Source organism: Lontra canadensis, unplaced genomic scaffold (assembly GCF_010015895.1).
Source record: "Lontra canadensis isolate GAN:19392208 unplaced genomic scaffold, GSC_riverotter_1.0 scaffold33, whole genome shotgun sequence".
NCBI classification, from domain to species: domain Eukaryota; kingdom Metazoa; phylum Chordata; class Mammalia; order Carnivora; family Mustelidae; genus Lontra; species Lontra canadensis.
In genome coordinates, this window is record NW_022631027.1 from 8767059 (window position 1) to 8781992 (window position 14934).

General features: G+C 38.0%; 1 long non-coding RNA gene across 1 annotated transcript in view; it reads left to right on the forward strand.

The window, feature by feature from the left end:
* LOC116873388 overlaps window positions 1–14934 on the forward strand; it is a 47404-nt gene that overhangs the window by 3629 nt on the left and 28841 nt on the right. The window contains exon 2 of the long non-coding RNA XR_004383805.1: window positions 512–620. This is a non-coding gene — a long non-coding RNA (uncharacterized LOC116873388). The remainder of the gene's footprint in view (window positions 1–511; window positions 621–14934) is intronic.

Sequence of the window (14934 nt, forward strand, 5' to 3'; positions counted from 1 at the left end):
TCCATGGGTTAATCATCAAATGGGCAGAAAATCACATTGAAATACAAAATATATTGCCTCCAGGATCCAGAGATGCCTAGGAATCACTGTACTTTAGTGGCAGGCATAGAAGGGGAAGCAACTTGGGATATCCTGGGATATACCTGACAACACTGGAGCCCTAAAAACTTCATCATGCTGTTGGGCTTCTGAATTTTTGTAGGTTTTTATCTCCCTCTTTTGGATAAGGTATTTAGAGTACTTGCTAATTTCTGTTTACTGGGTCTACTGGCATGATGTTCAGAGGGATGTTAAAATGAATGAAGTCCTTGAATACTGAATTATGACCCAGAGCCAGAGCTGTGATATAGTCCCAAAGTAAAATATAGTTGTGAAGTCAAAGTGTCAGGCTGTACTTGCTAAGTAAAAACAAACTGCTTCTAATGGGCTTTACGAATTGATATCAAGAAGAAGCATTTGCCAGATCCAGACCTGGATACCAAGTACTCAGGACTGTGTTGATTTGTTGCAGGATGAGACCACATCTGGAATAGCAATTATGATTGGAGTCAATTATCTACCTAAATTTGATATTCTACAGCCATTCTCTGAGACCCATCTGCTTCTCCCAAGCCCAGTTGGTGAGTTAAATGGGGATGTTATAGGAATCGCATTTGAAAAGGACAGAACATGGTCCTGGAACAATTGGTTACCTACATGGAGGAAAAACAATTTTAATTTTGCTCCTACCTAACATCATAACCAAGATTAATTCCAGATGTATTAGAGACCAAAATCATGTATTTTGGAAAGTCAAAAATATTTTAGAAGAAAATACGGAAGCGTATTTTCTTGACCTTCAGATCCTAGTGTTAAATGAGACACAAAAGCAACATCTTGAGGGGAAAGATTGGTAAATTGGGCACCATTAAAACACTTCTGTTCATCAAAAGATATCATTAAAGATCACGGAGAGGTAAGGGACAGAATGGGAAAATGCGTTTAACATTTAATTGATACAGGTCTCATTTCCAGAATATTAACAATTAGACAACCTGGTAGAAAAACAGGCAAAAGAATTTTGAATAGATACTTCACAGATGAAACTATCCAAATGGCCAAAACAGTATGCAAAGGTGCTCAATGTCATTAGTAATCAGGGGGAATGCAAATTAAAACCACAGTAATACCACGAGCCACCCACTAGAAGAGCTAAAATTTAAAAGATGGATAATAATGAGAGTGGACAAAGAAGTGAAGCAATGCCAACATTGACACTCCCTTGGCAGGTGTATAAACTGACCCAACTACTTTGAATGAACAGTTTGCTATAATCTGGAAAAACTGACAATCCCATATCCTATAACCCAGCATTTCTGCTTCTAGGTATATACCTCACAGAAACGTGCACAAACATGAGATTTCATACATTTTTGTATGAAAAATGCCCATAACAATATTATTTTTATTAGACCAAATGAAGCAACCCAAATACCCATCAACAAAGAATGGATGAGTTAATTGTGGTATACTCATGCAATGGAATACAGTAGGGCAAACTAAGGGAGCAAAGTATAACCACATAGAACAATATGGATTCCTTTTATAAAAGCAAGAATGCTCGAATGAAGTAATCTCAAAAGAATATGTGCCATATGATTCTAAAAGTTCAAAAGCAGGCAAACAGCACTCAATTACAGATGCATATTCCCATGCTAAAACTCAAAGACAAGCAAAGCAGTTGTTATACTAGAAGTCAGCATGGCAGTTACCTGCAAGGACGGGGGGAGGGATGGCGTTGTAGTTGGGGTTGCATGTAAAGATTTGTTTTGTTTTGTTTTTGGAGGGGGAGGTAGCTATGTTCTCCTTCCTGACCAGGTGCTCATTTCTCAGACATTTCGTTATAGTCATTCATTAAGCTCTATTCTTACTTTATTATTTATTTCTTGATTTTTCTTCTATAAAAGTAAGCTTGGCTTTTAAAAATGCCAGAGTTCTTACAATATTTTTAGTAAATAAAAATATTGAAGGTAATTCCTGAATCTTTATAATTAATAGCAATTTCTCCAATCTTAAAGCTTGGCTCAGCCGTGTAGAAAATTTGGAAGGTAGGTGCAGGAAGATAGGCTATTTTAAGTAGAGTTGTCAGGGCAATCTTCTCTAAGTGGACGGCCTTTGAACCAATACTTGAATGAAAGGGACCAAACCCTGGGAAAAGTAGGCAGCAGAGAGTTCCAGGCAGTAGGAACTGTAAGTGCAGAAGACCCGAGGCCTGAAGGCACATGGCCTGTTTGAAATAGATTCAACTGAGTGAAGATTACTTTTGCAGTGGAAGTTGTACGTCTACCTGTCTCAGCATGCCAAATGATCTCAGTCTTACTTCAGGTATGCTAACTCTATGAGACTTCTGCTTGCTAGCATTGCTTTTGACCCCTTAATTTGCTGTTTTCTACTTATTTTTATACAAGATGGAGAACACAGCATTCAAATACTTGTACACGTAGAGCTATATAGGATGAAGAGGTTAACAATTTTGGAATTGTGGTACAATAGCTTAATTTTGTCTGTCAGTTGATGCACCAATGTCTGAATTTGATAAATGAATAACTGCATTTCAAGTGTCACTACTATAGAATGCGTAGGGCAGAAAAATATATTTGAAATAAACAGATTAAAAATAGGAGCAATTCCCCCATATTATGAAAAACAGACAAAAGTGTCTAAAGATGGTAAAACTGCCAGTGATGTACAAAAATGATCAAGAAATGAGAGAAGTTGGGGAATAGAATCTTCACTTTGGATCACTTTGTCATTTCAGCTCATCTAATGCCTAAGTCGGTTTGCTTTCCTCCCTTTGGTTTGAGACTAGATTGCTTTTTTTCCAAACAACTGGATTGTAGGTTTCAATTTCTTCAGATCATCTGAAGTGATGTTGCTTTTCTCCTTCCATCCCTCTTGGATTAGTCAGGGTTCTCCAGAGAAACAGAGCCAATGGGGTATGTATTTACCCATTTTAAGGAATTGGCTCAAGTGATCATGGAGGCTGGCAAACCCCAAATTTGTGGAATGGGCTGGCAGGCTGGAGACTTAGTAAGGGCGGATGTTGTAGTTTGTGTGTCAGTGTGGAGCCCTGGGGAAGAGCCAGTGATGCAGCTGAAGTCTGCAGGCAGTCTCCTGGCAGGATCCCCTCTTCCCTGGGGGAGGTCAGTCTTTTGTTCTATTCCCATTTCCAACTGATTGGATGAGGTCCACCGACAGTATAGAGGGCAATCTGCTTTCTCAAAGTCCCTCAATTCAAATGCAGATCTCATCCTGAAACACCATCACAGGACCAAACATCCAGAATGATGTTTGGCCAAATATGCCCGCAGTGTGGCACAGCCAAGTTGACACATGCAATTAGCCGTCACACCTCTCAAGAAGCCATCCATAGCTTTGCTTTTAGAGGTGAGGAATGTGGCTTTCAGTTCCTAGCTGCTTAACTCATTGTGGTCTCTTACCATGTACCAAGGCTACAAAACATTGAAGACTGCTGTGAATTTGTAGTAGCATTGGTAAGAAAGATACCATTTACAAAGCAAGTTAACAACTTGACAAACTATAGTTTTCTTTGGCCTGAATGGCTCCTCTTGAGTCAGAATTGGCCACAGTAATAAATTCCACAAAAAGCTACATTTCTACTAGCCTAGGAGTATAAAATATATAGACTCAAAGACGTATATTGATTTTTTAAAAATAGTGAACTCACCTGCTTTGGGACAACTTTCTAGCATTCTAAGCTTGTGTTTGCTTAGTTCATTGTTATGAAGGGTTATTGCGGGGAGGGGGGGTGGTGGTTCTGGAATTGTAGTCCTTTCTATGTGAACTCCAACCTAGTTTTTTTCTGATGTGTTAGACAATCCTGTTTCTTCATCACCGGGAGAGAAATGAACCTCTGCTAATCTTTAGTAATAGACCTTTCATGCAATGAGGAAAGCTCTGTTGTAAAGTGCTAGTGACTTCCAAATTTCCATGCATGGAGTTTTTCACTTCTTTATTACTTGGGAATTTTATCCATTTGCATATCGCCTTTCTGTAGCTGTGGCTCAAGTTTACACCTCAGGTCCTGACCTCTCTCCTGAACTCTACACACCCATTTCTAACTCTGCCTGATATTACAACATAGATGTCCTGCCAACACCTTAAATCCACTATGATGAAAACAAACGATCCCATTTTTTGCTGTTGCTGATATTGTAACCAAAACTGTCACTGGTTCCCAGGATTAATCTTGGATTTTCCATTGACTTCTTTCTTACTTCTTTGCATCCAGTTAGCTGCCAAATCTAGTTCCTACTGACACTTACATTCTCCCATCTTTTCCATTTTCATGGTTACACTGTATGTCAGGTTCTTTTTTTTTCTGAAGAGGACTATTGGAGGTTTCCCATCTAGTGTTCTCATCTCTGTTCTCCCTTTGACCCATCCTATACATTAATAATCCCTCATATAAAACTTGGGGTCAGATGTGTTTCAGAATGCAGATTTGTCTTTTCCATTGTTGGAGTTTTAGAAAGGTAATGTGGAGAAGATACTTTATTTTACAGTCTCCCTAATCGGGACTGGGACAATGTCCTGTAGCCAAATCTTATTTTTCTGCAGTGAAATATGAATATTTACTTTAAGTAGGATTAATAAAAAGTATAAATAGGCTTGTATTGTTCATGTTAAACTTTAATGCCAAATGAGTTCAGATAAGATTGGCTTTTGCCTCCAAGTAAAGTATCAAAAAAGAATGAAAACAACATCCTGCATTTTTGATTTTTAGAATTTTTGCTTTTGAAATTGTGGAAAAGACTTGGTAGATCTTAGCTAGGTAAATCTTCCTCAGGTAACCCGATCACTCTCATTTCCTACTAGGTTAGTTGTAAACTCTTTGCTCTGCTATTTTCAAATGCCTTCTCAGTTTGACCACAAAGCATTGTTTTCTGGTTTTGTCTCCCACTCATCTTCTACATACCCTTTTGACCTACCTAAACTGGTTAAATACTTCTTATTTTTTCTTCTGCATATACTCAGGCTCATCATTCCTGAAATGTCCTATCCTCTTGTCCTTTCTTCTGCCAACTATCTATTGATCTTTTTTCTGTCTTCAGAATGTTTCCCTCTATAAACTGTTTGATCCCCATTCTGGGATCAGTGATTGTTCTTTAGTCTAAATTCTTGTAGTAAGCTTTAATTTTCCCATACGGGAATGGGGGTAATCCCACTTCCTTATAATCCTACTTCCTTACCTCCTACAGGTAAATCAGTGGATTAAATAATGTTATAAGTGTGCCTAGCATGGTTGTAAACCCATAGTAGTACTCAGTTGAGGTTGGTTCTTCCTTTTTCTTCTCCTCCTTTTTCTTCCTTGCTTTTTCTTAGTATATTCTGTACTTTATATTATAGTTTTAAATGTGCTTTTATTGTCCCCACTATTAGAATGGGAGTTTTCTGAGGGTAGAAACTTACTTATTAGAAGCTCAGCAAATATTGAGTTATGTGAAATGAATACAAATGGTTACTAGAGAAATTTCATCTCCTCCTTTGGATTCTGGAAAGACTAATTTGTGTGTCTATGAGTGTGCATTTAAAAACCCAAAACAGGGGACGCCTGTGTGGCTCAGTTGGTCAAGCGGCTGCCTTTGGCTCAGGTCATGATCCCAGGGTCCTGAGATCAAGTCCCACATTGGCTCCTTGCTTCGTGGGACCCTGCTTCTCCCTCTCCCTCTGCCTGCTGCTTCCCCTGCTTGTGCTCTCTCTCTAACAAATAAATAAAACCTTAAAAAAAATAAAAATAAAAAACTCAAAATGCAAAACAAAAACAAACCTATGATCACAGGACCCATCTTGGTGTTTAGTGTCATAATTTCTGTTTCAAGGGTAATTTTGAATGTCCAGAGCCATTGTACAGGACACTGCCTACCCAGATCATGGCAAGCCTCAGGGCCTAGAGGGGCACACTCTTTCTGGTACTCTAACAGCCAGCCATTGGGAAACCTTGCCAGAAACCAGTGGGCAGGGTGACTAACACAGCTCTTTGGCGCTGGTGAAATACAGTGCTCACTCCTATGGAGCCTGGATCATGGGAGAGCACAGATTCTGTTCCTATGCTGTTTCTTAGGGCTCACTGCAGTGTCCCTAGGTCCCCTCAGGGAGGGGGAGGTCTCTGAACACCACCTTTGCTTTTGTGCATTTGGTCCTTTCAAGTTGGTTCTGATTATCTCCAAGCTCTTCAGTTTCCCTCCACAATTATCTCCCCTAAAACCCCTTTCTCTGCCCCCTCCCCCACCCTGAGAATATTATGTCCCCGGGAGAGAGAAAAGCTAGTGGTGGTAGAGGTCACTAGGTGTTTACCTAATGTCCATCTAACCTCCTTTCTTAATAAATTTTCTTAGTAATTTTCTAAGTAATTTCTTAGTAATTTAACATGGGTACATTACTGTCTAGAATAAAAACAATATTTTGCAGCTCCCCTTGAAGCTAGTTATGGCTATAAGATTAAATTCAGAGTAAAGGGAAGTGCTATGTGACGTCCAGAGAGGCTCTTCAAGGGGCTCGCTCTGAGCCACTCTTTGGCCCTTCCTGCCTTTGCCGCCTGGACAGTGGACACTGTGGCTGAAAGGCCAGCAGCAATGCTAGATTATGAGGAGAGCTTGAGGGTGAAAATGGAGCTGAAAATAGGAGCTATCTTCTAAACGCTTTTTTAATGTCGAAGAAGATACCTTTTTGGCTTTTGGCCCCATTTTCAGTTTTCTATCATATGCCATCCAGTCCAGCCCCGATGGATCTGAAGATTGAGACCTAGTAAAATAATAGAAGCTAAAATGTGACCGATTTTGAATTAGTCCAGATGCCTTAGTTATGACTTCAGTTTGTTACCTGGAGTTCTTAGGAACCTAGATGTTCTTGAAATGAGATTTCAAAACATGTGATCTAAAGATTTCATTCTTTTGTTTACCCATGTTCAGTTTCAATAGCCATCTCCTGTCATTAGAGGTGGTGGAGGCCTGAGCTGTTTGGGCTGGGTAAGGGATACACGGACACGCGAGGGGAAATGCATGTGCGAAATACCATCCCACATCATATCCTATAGATAAATATGCTTTGACTGTTTTCAGGGAGATATCACCTTGGCGCATTCATAGTTTATGTTTCCATGTTTCTAATAAAGTACACGTCAATTAAGTGTGCTTTCATTTTTGTCATTATCATCTTTCTGTTTCCCAGAATTATTACTAATAATTATTGGAAATTTACATGGTGCTAATATCTCCAGTTGGCCTAAATGACTTAAGCTTTTTGCCTGGAGTTTTCCAGAAGACACAGATTCCTCTGAAATTGACACGCAGGGGGAAAAATGGAGAGAAATCTGCAAATGTAATTTTTGCCCATTTCTTGGTTTTCTTTAAGCCCATGGCTGGATTTACATTGTCAGCCCACACAAATGTGAATTCCCAAGAAATCCAAGTAGAAAGAGAATAGAGAGAAGGGAGAATGTATTTGATTTCTTTATGGCTAGATCTTTGTTCTAGGCCCTCAGGTATGAAGTTCTTTATATCTATTTATAAATCATCCAAGTATGTCTGTGCATGAACCCACTCCATGCACCAGGGAGCATCTCCATTAACTTGGATAAATAAGGTTCCCCATGATCCAAAGTTCACTTCCCTAATTAACAGGGCTCTTTTGGAAACATTTTAGAGATGAAAACATTTTAACAATGTTTTGCACTCATCAATGGACAGAATGGCTAGAACATGATCTAAGCTCATTGCATGGGAGTCATCACTAACAGCCTGGACCCCAGCCTCCTGTGATGTAAGAAAGACAGGTCCTGGTCTGTGGAGGTGAATGAGCCTCAGCTTCCACTTCTACTGTATGGACCCCAGTGCCCTCACATTCCAGCTAGTGTTGGTTCCTCCTTTCTCTTTCTGCTCCTTCTGCTCCATTTCCCCTCTGTCTCTTTTTCCTACTCACCATTTCTGACGCTTCTGCTTCCCTTAATCTCTGCCCTCACAGAGATTGGCTGCTTATTGATTTCTTTCCTCTTTCTCTCTCTTGCTCTTGCTCTTTTTTTTTTTTTTTTTTTTGCCTTTTTCCCCTTTGCTGTCTCTTTTTTCCCTTTCTTACCACTTCTTCTAAAGTTTATGACTTTAGGGTAGCAGGGCTTACTTTTTAGAGCCATCATCATCCAACGAGAATGACAGCCAGTCACAATTTGTCTTCTTAGATGTCATCTCTTTTTTCTTTTTGTTATTTCCATTCATACTCACAACTGTGGGCTTTACAAATTCTTTTTAGGTTCATAGTCTGTTCCTGAAGGTTGACAGTGTTTGACTGCTTCACTGTGGTATCATATATATAGAAGTCATAGGCCTTAGAACTAGGAACTTCTAGGAAGAACTAAAAAAATAGTTTAATCCAATTCCTTTTTTCTAAGCAGAGTGCTGAAGTAAGTAACTTACCTAAGAGCATTTATACATCTGGTAGCAAAACCAGGACTAAGACATAAGCCTATACATCTTCATTTGGAAGAGAATTATATTAGCTCCCTAGTCCTATATATATAATACAAGGAGACCTCAAGGAGCCAAGCAAACAATTATTGTCCAATAGCTACAGTCTCTGGGGAAATATCTATTCTGTTCTGATGCTTTAGAGAGGAGAGAAGCTCTCCTTGATTCTTGATTTGTAAAATTATCCCTAAATATATACTCATGTATGCATTGTAAGATCATAGGGTTTCTTCACAAATGAAAGCTGTTTTCTTATGACTGCAATTATTTGTGTATGAATAGAATGTACATGACCCAATGCCTGAAACTTGCTTCATACATATTGGGTGTTTTGAACAGCCAAATGACTCTTTTTAGTCGGAAATAAGCACTCTGAGTATCACAGAGTCTTATATTTATGTAAAAAAAACCCAAACAAACCTTAAAAACATCTTGCTATTAGAGAAATAAGCATACAATAAAAATCTTTTACATTGCATGTGCGTATTTCACCTTCTCTAGAAAAGTAGAATCTAAGACTTAGAAATGTGGAGTTTTAGCTCAACTCCCTACTCAGTGCAGTAATTTTTAAAAGTTATAACTCTGACAGATATCCAATGTCTGCTTGAAAACCTCCAGAGAGTGGTATCACCCTTATGAGGCAGCTGTTATTGTTACTGGACAGCACAAGTGGATAAAAAGTTCCTTCTCGCATTGAATCAGAATCTGCCTTCTTTAACTTCTAGCTTTTTATCCTAGTTCTGGCCTCTGGAGCAACACAGAATTAGTATATGATTCTCTTCATGACAGCCCTTCAAATATTTGAAAGCAGATATTATACCTTTTCTTATTCTTTGCTTCCCAAGTTGCTTGAATAATTTATCAAAAATTACAGCTTCTCCTATTCACCTGGACATTTGCCTTTATTACATCCTAATTGGTCAAAGTCCCTCTTAAAATGTGGCACCCAGAATTGAATTCTATATTGTAGATGTGGTTTAACTAGCTAGAAATCCAATAGAACTGTCATGGGTAGTGATCTGTGGGTAGTAATTTCTCACGGAAGCATCCTAAGTCCCTTAAAAGAAGGTGGATTGTATGACAACGCTCAGTAAACTGTAAAGTGCTTTATAAATGATAAGCTTTGTTACATTCCATTTAAAAATACAAAAAATAATCAAGGAGTTTTTTTTCCCTGTCATTGACAACGTTGATTTCAACCTTTGGGTCTACAGTTAGCAAAGAGGCTGGTATTTATTCCTTGGTAAAAGTGTGAAGATAATTTTAAACTCAGCCATTATGTTGTGGTACTAGCTGAACAAGTTTTAAATAATCAAGGCTTTTTGAGGCATTTTTTTTTAAGTGTATGATAAATGTCATTTTTAACCTGTGCATACTCATTTAATGCGATAAAAGCAGAATCTCCTACTGACAAGGCATTTTCACATTCAAAGTAAAGTTTTAAATATGTAATCTGTGTTTCTTCCATTTTAAAATATGAATTTTAAACTTCCATTCAAAACATTTCTTTTTTTAATTTTGTGTAATGGTTTAATATTATCATCTAACCAGTCTTTCTCATTGCTGGGTATTGATTATATGTTAAGAACTTGAAAAAGACACTAATAAATTGTTTATCCTTCTTTCTTCACTAACCCTAGAAGACTTTTGGAAAGAATAAATTTTTATCTAAAATGTTTGTCATGAATTTACATCTTGAACATTCTAAGGGCTTAATGCCCTGCTAAATGGGATAATCTCAAAACTAACAGTAGCAGGTTACATTTGGTATATATAAATGTGTATAAAGTTAAATGTAAAATATAGATATGAAACCCAAATGGGATAAAGTTAATGATGGGGAGCCTAGCACACTCCCTGGCACATAGCAGATTCTTAATCAACATTGGCCTCATGAATGCTGCCTATTAGGGGAGGATTATTCCTAATCAGGCAGTGAGCCTGGTATGACAGCTGGAGGTTGAGTCCTGTAGATTGATGTGCCATTGCTCAAATGAGTACGACACATTAGAGACTGCACTGTATTTTAAGACCTCATATCTCTTTCATCGGAACATTATTTCTTGGTTAAGAGAAATTACTACATTTTCTAAAACATGACAATGTTGTGGTGGTTATAGTTGGATTTACAACATATGTCAAATACTCTAAAGAGCATAAATTATTTAAAAATACATAAATACTCAGAATAAAAATCAGTTGTTCTGTACTGCCCATACTGGAAAGAAATTTAGTAAAGAAAATAACCCAGTAAATCACTTCCAAGGATTAGAGTATTCTGATAGCATTCTGCAAAGTCAGAATTCTGGAAAATCATCCATTTGCTGGTACATTTTTTTAAAAACTTATATAATTTAATAATTCTTTTTTTCTTTTTACAATCCTGGTGACTGGGGCCATGTAAATTGGAGAGGACTGCTTTGTAAAATTGGACTTAGAGTCACATAATTTAATTTTATATTACTTGATCCAAAATTCCTCTTTCTATTGGATTTTCTTTCTTCTTAATAGTTTAAAAAAATGTATAAATAGGTGAGCTTTTCTAGAGAAAGACTGCACTCTTTTTATATTTTGTGCACTTAATCTTCCGAAGCTAGGTATTTGTTGGTTAAACATCTAATTTATAGTTATACATAGACTGAGCAAAAATAAATATTCTAATAGCATCCAGTTATTGGTTTTGGCTATACGGATGTGTGGGCTTTTATATCAATATTAGTGTTTTCTACACTTCATAGTATTTTCCTCCAGCAAGAACTGTCTCTTTGCTGAGAAGGAAAAAAAAACAACAACAACAAACTTGCTTACAAAATGAGGCCATTTTGCATATTAATTAGGAGGTCTTTGAACTCTAAGAATAAAAATCCGTTAATGCTTTGGGTATGGAACAATTATGCATTCAAGGACTTTGATTTTATGCTAATAATGCGACAAGCTTTACATTTTTCTTTGTTTTGTTTGCATTCCCTAAAGATAATTTAATGCAAATAATCCATCCACATACAGCATAGAGCGTGTCGGATGGTTTCCCTATAGTTAAGATTGTATCAGCACTCCCATTATAAATCTCTATTACCCATGGTTTATAATTTAATTGAAAAAACCCACTGCAGGCAGAAACTCAACACTTAGGGTTTCAAGCTAAAAGCAATATTTCTCTCTTAAAAATAGCCTCCTCTCTTTAATTTCATAGTTAATAGAAATGTAAGAAGGATCATCCTGGAGCTGATTTTGAACAAAGCCAAACAGATCTTTGTCTATAACTAAAATAATTTCTAAATAAAAGTAGTTGATATCTTATCATTGGCCTATTACTACAACATTTAACCAAACGAGAAGAGACCACAATGGAATCTGCTTATCCTTTCTCTACACAAAAAAACACATACAAGGAGAACAAGAAAATTCTGTAAGACCAGATATCTATAACATATATGTTTGACAGTATGGTGTGAGGCATTACATTTTCCTTTGGTTTTCAAATGTGTACTTTAGTCCTTTCAGTGGATCTGGGCAAAGGCTGTGCAATCTGCTTTTTGTCGGTCTGAGCTAGAAGAGGGTGCTGGGAGGAGAGCTGCCTGCTCTGGAATTCTATATTTTGTCTGCTGTATAAATCTTATCTTAAGTTTATGCTTCAGTTATCTTGATGGGATTCAGGGGTTAATTAACAGGCACGGCAGTTTCAGCCTGCTTACACAGTAGAATTGAAAAGATCAGTTTTTAGACACACGGTAGTTTTGTCATCAGCTTTTGAACCCAAATCCTGTAGTGTAGAAAGGTTAACCTGCCTGCCAGGTAATATGCAATCTCCAATCAAGACTTCACCATAGTTTTATCAAACCAGTGAGACAAAGAAACTGTGAGTTAGTTAGAACAGATGTTTTTTATTACCTGCAGCCCATCAACCTTTTCCTATGTAATTCCTACTTGTACTGCTGCATGTGAGATATATGCCGGGATTACTTAACCCTAAGCAAACAAAAACTTGCTTAAAGATGGTCTGGCTCTGTCTTTGCAATTCATCGTGTTTCTAAATCAGTTGCCTTTGAGATCCTAAGGGCAGTTACTGAGGACAATAACACAAACTCATATGTTACAACACTTAGCTGTGCATAAAGGGCTTCAATATATCTAATACACACAGCTGTTCAAAAGTACAGAAAGCAGGGGCATCTGGGTGGCTCAGTTGGTTAAGCATCTGCCTTTGGCTCGGGTCATGATCACGTGGTCCTGGGCTGGAGCCCTGCATCGGGCTCCCTGCTCAGCTGGAGCCTGCTTCTCCCTCTTCCTCTGCCACTCCCCATGCTTGTGCTCTTTCTTTCTCTCTCTCTGCGTCAAATAAATAAATAAAATCTAAAAAAAAAAAAAAAAAAATTAGAGAAAGCAGAAGCTTAAGAGGTTAAATGGTGATTAGTACTCACTCTGTCTTGTCTACTAATTCTTCTGTGGCCCAGTGGCTCCTTAGTTCCCTTAGGGGAACTATGTTTTTAACTTTGAGAAATAGAGTCTAGTGAAATCTTGATGAGAATCCCCTGTAATTACTTGCCACCTATTGTCGGAGACAATAAAGGAATTCACACAATTTCTAAGTCCAATTCTTAAAATATTCCATGTTTGCTTAGATTTATAAATAAAAAAACTTAGAGCCTAGATAACATTCATATATATATAAGCTACACAGTAAGTCAATGATGAAATAAAACAAGTCATGGATTTATTGTTCCATCTCTCTGATTAAAATTATTTTTAATGTTGATATTTTGATTATATTAGAAACATTGCTTAAGTATAAAGGTTATGAGAAATTCTTTTCTGAACACTCATAATTGTACAATCTTAAGAGATTTTTGAGAAAATAGTAGATAACTATTTTCCAAGGATGGTATAAATGTAGTACTAGTATAATGATGCAGGGAATACATAAGGAAACTCCCTAGGGTTGCAGTAAATCTGGCAGTCCATATTTGTTATATATAGTGAAAAGCAGATTATCTTCTGATATTTACAAACTGATTCAAAGTTTTTAGTTTCTGTTGTAAGAATTTTAATAGATCATTCTCTACTCCTCACCCACCTCCTTTTTTTTTCCTTTCTTAGATTACTTTTTTCTTTTTTAAAAAGATTTTATTTATTTCACAGAGAGAGAAAGAGAGCACAGCAGGAGGAGTGGTAGGCAGAAGGAGAAGTATGCTCCCCACTAAGTGGGGAACCCCATGCAGAACTTGATCCTAGGACCCTGGGGATCATGACTTGAGCTGAAGCAGATGCTTAACCAAATAAGCTACCCAGGCCCGCTCTTTAGACTACTTTTCTTTTTTCTTTCTTTTTTTTTTTTTTAAAAGATTTTATTTATTTATTTGACAGAGAGATCACAAGTAGGCAGAGAGGCAAGCAGAGAGAGAGGGGGGAAGCAAACTCCTCGCTGAGCAGAGAGCCTGATGTGGGACTCGATCCCGGGACCCCGAGACCATGACCTGAGCCGAAGGCAGTGGCTTAACCCACTGAGCCACCCAGGTGCCTTTTTTTTTTTTTTTTTTTAAATTTGAGAGTAAGAGAGCAGGCAAAGGGAGAGGGAGAAGCAGGCTTCCCGCTGAGCAGAGAGCCCCATGTGGGGCTTGATCCCAGGACCCTAGGATCATGACCTGGGCTAAAGGCAGATGCCTAACAGACTGAGCCACCCAGATACCCCTCAGCTTAGGTCTTGATCTCAGCGTTGTGAGTTCAAGCCCTGGGTAGAACTCCATGCCATGCATGGAGCCTATTTAAAAAAAATAATAATAATAATATGGAAAATACAGAGATTAAAAAATAGTAAGAGAATAATATCAACACATAAGGCTAATTCCACAGTAATCCTCTGTTTTAGGCACCATCACCTTTTTTATTTCATATATGAGGAAGCTGGGAGTCAGGGTTAAGTAATTTGTCCAAGGTTATCATTTATCTAGTATTTGCCTTTTTATTATCCGGAAGAAAATTCCTCTTTGGGGGAGATTGTCTTTCTTCTATCCCAAACATGTGGTTGTGGTAGAGTGGAGGCTAATCAAAATTCTCATGTCCTTTGGCCACAGAATGGGGCATTGGTACCAGAAAGGGCCAGTCATCATGCTCTGGTTCTATGGCTTGCCGTACAATTCCATTGTGGTGGGCCATGTGATCCAGGCTTGTCCAAGCAGTGGCATTTTCTGGAAGAATTTCAACTGAAGTGCCAGGGAAACTCTTTTCTCTCTGGCCCTGTGGCTTGTAGAATGTGTTTTTATCATTGTGTTTGGCCATGGGTTGATCTTGTGGGAACAGCTGACCTGAGAGAATGAAGAGGGAGCAGAGCTGGTAGCTCTTGGAGTAGCAAGAGTAGATGGAGGGGAGAGAGAGAAGAACCTGATGAGGTTTGAGTCCCTGGATCCATGTATTTCTG